The 6580-nt window shown below is 46.2% G+C and overlaps 1 protein-coding gene across 3 annotated transcripts in view; it reads right to left on the reverse strand.

Annotated features, from left to right (window-relative positions):
- LOC106595226 (protein artemis) overlaps window positions 1-6580 on the reverse strand; it is a 34420-nt gene that overhangs the window by 5845 nt on the left and 21995 nt on the right. The gene's annotated exons all lie outside the window — the stretch shown is intronic.

Here is a 6580-nt window from a genome sequence, read left to right on the forward strand (position 1 = left end):
TACATCTACACTGAACTACAATATAACATTATGGTAGAGTTCATCTACACTGAACTACAATATAACATTATGGTAGAGTTCATCTACACTGAACTACAATATAACATTATGGTAGAGTTCATCTACACTGAACTACAATATAACAGTACAGTAGAGTTCATACATCTACACTGAACTACAATATAACATTACAGTAGAGTTCATCTACACTGATCTACAATATAACAGTACGGTAGAGTTCATCTACACTGAACTACAATATAACATTACAGTAGAGTTCATCTACACTGATCTACAATATAACAGTACGGTAGAGTTCATCTACACTGAACTACAATATAACATTACAGTAGAGTTCATCTACACTGAACTACAATATAACAGTACAGTAGAGTTCATCTACACTGAACTACAATATAACATTATGGTAGAGTTCATCTACACTGAACTACAATATAACAGTACGGTAGAGTTCATCTACACTGAACTACAATATAACATTACAGTAGAGTTCATCTACACTGAACTACAATATAACATTACAGTAGAGTTCATCTACACTGAACTACAATATAACAGTACGGTAGAGTTCATCTACACTGAACTACAATATAACATTATGGTAGAGTTCATCTACACTGAACTACAATATAACAGTACAGTAGAGTTCATCTACACTGAACTACAATATAACATTACAGTAGAGTTCATCTACACTGAACTACAATATAACATTATGGTAGAGTTCATCTACACTGAACTACAATATAACATTATGGTAGAGTTCATCTACACTGAACTACAATATAACATTACAGTAGAGTTCATCTACACTGAACTACAATATAACATTACAGTAGAGTTCATCTACACTGAACTACAATATAACATTATGGTAGAGTTCATCTACACTGAACTACAATATAACATTACAGTAGAGTTCATACATCTACACTGAACTACAATATAACATTACAGTAGAGTTCATACATCTACACTAAACTACAATATAACATTACGGTAGAGTTCATCTACACTGAACTACAATATAACATTATGGTAGAGTTCATACATCTACACTGAACTACAATATAACAGTACAGTAGAGTTCATCTACACTGAACTACAATATAACATTATGGTAGAGTTCATCTACACTGAACTGCAATATAACATTACAGTAGAGTTCATCTACACTGATCTACAATATAACATTATGGTAGAGTTCATCTACACTGAACTACAATATAACATTATGGTAGAGTTCATCTACACTGAACTACAATATAACATTACAGTAGAGTTCATCTACACTGAACTACAATATAACAGTACAGTAGAGTTCATCTACACTGAACTACAATATAACAGTACGGTAGAGTTCATCTACACTGAACTACAATATAACATTATGGTAGAGTTCATCTACACTGAACTACAATATAACATTATGGTAGAGTTCATCTACACTGAACTACAATATAACATTATGGTAGAGTTCATCTACACTGAACTACAATATAACATTATGGTAGAGTTCATCTACACTGAACTACAATATAACAGTACAGTAGAGTTCATCTACACTGAACTACAATATAACATTACGGTAGAGTTCATCTACACTGAACTACAATATAACATTATGGTAGAGTTCATCTACACGGAACTACAATATAACATTATGGTAGAGTTCATCTACACTGAACTGCAATATAACATTATGGTAGAGTTCATCTACACTGAACTACAATATAACATTATGGTAGAGTTCATCTACACTGAACTACAATATAACATTATGGTAGAGTTCATCTACACTGAACTACAATATAACATTATGGTAGAGTTCATCTACACTGAACTACAATATAACATTACAGTAGAGTTCATCTACACTGAACTACAATATAACAGTACAGTAGAGTTCATCTACACTGAACTACAATATAACAGTACAGTAGAGTTCATCTACACTGAACTACAATATAACATTACAGTAGAGTTCATCTACACTGAACTACAATATAACAGTACAGTAGAGTTCATCTACACTGAACTACAATATAACAGTACAGTAGAGTTCATCTACACTGAACTACAATATAACAGTACGGTAGAGTTCATCTACAATATAACAGTACGGTAGAGTTCATCTACAATATAACAGTACGGTAGAGTTCATCTACAATATAACAGTACGGTAGAGTTCATCTCAACATGTATACTGTTGGTCCCGTGTTTCAGGAGCTGAAATAAAAGATCCCAGAAAAGTTCCATATGCATCAAAAAAACGAATTTCTCTAAAATGTTGCGAATAGATTTGCTTACATTCCTGTTAGTGAGCATTTCTCCTTTGCCAAGATAATCCATCCACCTGACAGGTGTGGCATATCAACAAGCTGATTAAACAGAATGATCATTACACAGGTGCACCTTGTGCTGGGGACAATAAAAGGCCTTTCTAAAATGTGCAGTTTTTTTTTACAACACTACCACAGAGCTCTCACATTGAGGGAGCATTCGATTGGCTGACTGCAGGAATATTCACCAGAGCTGTTGCCAGATCATTTAATGTTAATTTCTCTACCATAAGCCGCCTCCAACGTCGTTTTAGAGAACTTGGCAGTACGTCCAACCGGCCTCACAACCTGCAGACCACGTGTTACCATGCCAACCAAGGACCTCCACATCCGGCTTCTTCACCTGCGGGATCGTCTGAGACCAGCCACCCGGACAGCTGATGAAACTGTAGAATTTCTGCACAAACTATAAGAAACCGTCTTGGGGAAGCTCGTCTGCTCGTCGTCCTCAGCAGGGTCTTGACCTGACGGCAGTTCGGCACGCTGGAGAAATGTGCTTTCACGGGTGAATCGCGATTTCAACTGTACCTGGTAGATGGCAGACAGCTTTTATGGCGTTGTGTTGGCGAGCGGTTTACTGATGTTAATGTTGTGAACAGAGGGCCCCATGGTGGAGGTGGGGTTATGGTATGGGCCCCATGGTGGAGGTGGGGTTATGGTATGGGCCCCATGGTGGAGGTGGGTTTATGGTATGGGCCCCATGGTGGAGGTGGGGTTATGGGCCCCATGGTGGAGGTGGGGTTATGGTATGGGCCCCATGGTGGAGGTGGGGTTATGGTATGGGCCCCATGGTGGAGGTGGGGTTATGGTATGGGCCCCATGGTGGAGGTGGGGTTATGGTATGGGCCCCATGGTGGAGGTGTGGGGTTATGGTATGGGCCCCATGGTGGAGGTGTGAGGTTATGGTATGGGCCCCATGGTGGAGGTGGGGTTATGGTATGGGCCCCATGGTGGAGGTGGGGTTATGGTATGGGCCCCATGGTGGAGGTGGGGTTATGGTATGGGCCCCATGGTGGAGGTGTGGGGTTATGGTATGGGCCCCATGGTGGAGGTGGGGTTATGGTATGGGCCCCATGGTGGAGGTGGGGTTATGGTATGGGCCCCATGGTGGAGGTGGGGTTATGGTATGGGCCCCATGGTGGAGGTGGGGTTATGGTATGGGCCCCATGGTGGAGGTGGGGTTATGGTATGGGGCCCCATGGTGGAGGTGGGGTTATGGTATGGGCCCCATGGTGGAGGTGGGGTTATGGTATGGGCCCCATGGTGGTGGTGGGGTTATGGTATGTGCCCCATGGTGGAGGTGGGGTTATGGTATGGGCCCCATGTTGGAGGTGGGGTTATGGTATGGGCCCCATGGTGGAGGTGGGGTTATGGTATGGGCCCCATGGTGGGGTTATGGTATGGGCCCCATGGTGGGGTTATGGTATGGGCCCCATGGTGGAGGTGGGGTTATGGTATGGGCCCCATGGTGGGGTTATGGTATGGGCCCCATGGTGGAGGTGGGGTTATGGTATGGGCCCCATGGTGGAGGTGGGGAGATCCTGAGGCCATTCATCAGTCTCCATCACCCCATGTTTCAGCATGATAATGCACAGCCCCATGTTGCTAGGATCTGTACACATTTCCTGGAAGTTGAAAATCTCCCAGTTCTTCCATGGCCTGCATACACACCCGACATGTCAGCTATTGAGCATGTTTGGGATGCTCTGGATCGAGGTGTACGACGGCGTGTTCCAGTTCCCACCAATATCCAGTAACTTCTCAGAGCCATTGGAGAGGAGTGGGGACGACATTCCACAATCAACAGCCTGATCAACTCTATGTGAAGGAGATGTGTCGCGCTGCTTGAGGTAAATGGTGGAGACACCAGATACTGACTGGTTCTGATCCACACCCACTACCTGTTCTTTTAAAAGGTACCTGTGACCAACCGATATCTATATTCCCAGTCATGTGACCTCCATAGATTAGGGCCTAATGAATGCATTTCCATTGACTGGTTTCCTCATATGAACTAATGGTTGTGTTTATATTGTTGTTCGGTGTGTTATGTTGACATTTTGGGACATTTTTGTTCGTTTTGGACTTCGGAGAGGGGTTTTCCGGGCTGCTCAGGTACTAAATGTCTTTCTGGAGGCAAGTCGAAGTTCTGAGCCGAAGTCTCAGCCCCTACGTCAACAGCTGGGATTCTTCAATAAAGTCTTTGTTGTCATTCAACGAGAGAACTCGTTTTCATGCACATTTTTTTCCATAGAGAAATACTGCACCAAACATCTTAGTTAGATGTGAAATTGTGCGACTAATTTTGACAAAAACTTGAATGTTGAGTTGTCTTCAATTCATTGTGATTATTTTGAGGTGTATAATGGCTACGGTTCAGCTAGCCGGGGTTCAGCTAGCCGGGGTTCAGCTAGCCGGGGTTCAGCTAGCCGGGGTTCAGCTAGCCGGGGTAATTAATTGTGATTATTTTGAGGAAGTGTATAATGGCTACGGTTCAGCTAGCCGGGGTTCAACTAGCCGGGGTTCAGCTAGCCGGGGTTCAGCTAGCTGGGTTCAGCTAGCCGGGTTAATTAATTGTGATTATTTTGAGGAAGTGTATAATGGCTACAGTTCAGCTAGCCGGGGTTCAGCTAGCCGGGGTTCAGCTAGCCGGGTTAATTAATTGTGATTATTTTGAGGAAGTGTATAATGGCCGGGGTTCAGCTAGCCGGGGTTCAACTAGCCGGGGTTCAGCTAGCCGGGGTTCAGCTAGCTGGGTTCAGCTAGCCGGGTTAATTATTTGTGATTATTTTGAGGAAGTGTATAATGGCTACGGTTCAGCTAGCCGGGGTTCAGCCAGCCGGGGTTCAGCCAGCCGGGGTTCAGCCAGCCGGGGTTCAGCCAGCCGGGGTTCAGCTAGCCGGGGTTCAGCCAGCCGGGGTTCAGCTAGCCGGGGTTCAGCTAGCCGGGGTTCAGCTAGCCGGGTTAATTGTGATTATTTTGAGGAAGTGTATAATGGCTACGGTTCAGCTAGCCGGGGTTCAGCTAGCCGGGGTTCAGCCAGCCGGGGTTCAGCTAGCCGGGTTCAGCTAGCCGGGTTAATTGTGATTATTTTGAGGAAGTGTATAATGGCTACGGTTCAGCTAGCCGGGGTTCAGCCAGCCGGGGTTCAGCTAGCCGGGGTTCAGCGAGCCGGGGTCGGGGTTCAGCCAGCCGGGGTTCAGCTAGCCGGGGTTCAGCTAGCCGGGGTTCAGCTAGCCGGGGTTCAGCCAGCCGGGGTTCAGCCAGCCGGGGTTCAGCCAGCCGGGGTTCAGCCAGCCGGGGTTCAGCTAGCCGGGGTTCAGCTAGCCGGGGTTCAGCCAGCCGGGGTTTAGCTAGCCGGGGTTCAGCCAGCCGGGGTTCAGCTAGCCGGGGTTCAGCTAGCCGGGGTTCAGCTAGCCGGGGTTCAGCTAGCTGGGTTCAGCTAGCCGGGTTAATTGTGATTATTTTGAGGAAGTGTATAATGGCTACGGTTCAGCTAGCCGGGGTTCAGCCAGCCGGGGTTCAGCTAGCCGGGGTTCAGCCAGCCGGGGTTCAGCTAGCCGGGGTTCAGCCAGCCGGGGTTCAGCCAGCCGGGGTTCAGCTAGCCGGGGTTCAGCTAGCTGGGTTCAGCTAGCCGGGGTTCAGCTAGCCGGGTTCAGCTAGCCGGGTTAATTGTGATTATTTTGAGGAAGTGTATAATGGCTACGGCATCTCAATGGACAAACCGTACTATTGATGTTTTTTCTCATCTTTCAAGCGAAGGTCTTTTAAGGGATTTATGGAGCACGTGTTGTTCAGCTAAAACGAACTGAAGCATGCCGACGCCTTTAGGGTGTAAGGGTGTTGGGGTATTAGGGGGTTGGGGTATTAGGGGGTTGGGGTATTAGGGTATAAGGGTGTTGGGGTGTAAGGGTGTTGGGGTGTAAGGGGGTGTAAGGGGGTTGGGGTATTAGGGGGTGTAAGGGGGTTGGGGTATTAGGGGGTGTAAGGGGGTTGGGGTATAAGGGTGTTGGGGTGTAAGGGGGTAAGGGGGTTGGGGTATTAGGGGGTTGGGGTATTAGGGGGTGTAAGGGGGTTGGGGTATTAGGGTATTAGGGGGTTGGGGTATTAGGGGGTTGGGTATAAGGGTGTAAGGGGGTTGGGGTATTAGGGGGTTGGGTGTTAGGGGGTTGGGGTATTAGGGTGTAAGGGGGTTGGGGTATTAGGGGGTTGGGGTA

This window comes from Salmo salar, unplaced genomic scaffold, assembly GCF_965601325.2.
Source record: "Salmo salar unplaced genomic scaffold, fSalSal1 ptg000525l, whole genome shotgun sequence".
Lineage (NCBI taxonomy): Eukaryota > Metazoa > Chordata > Actinopteri > Salmoniformes > Salmonidae > Salmo > Salmo salar.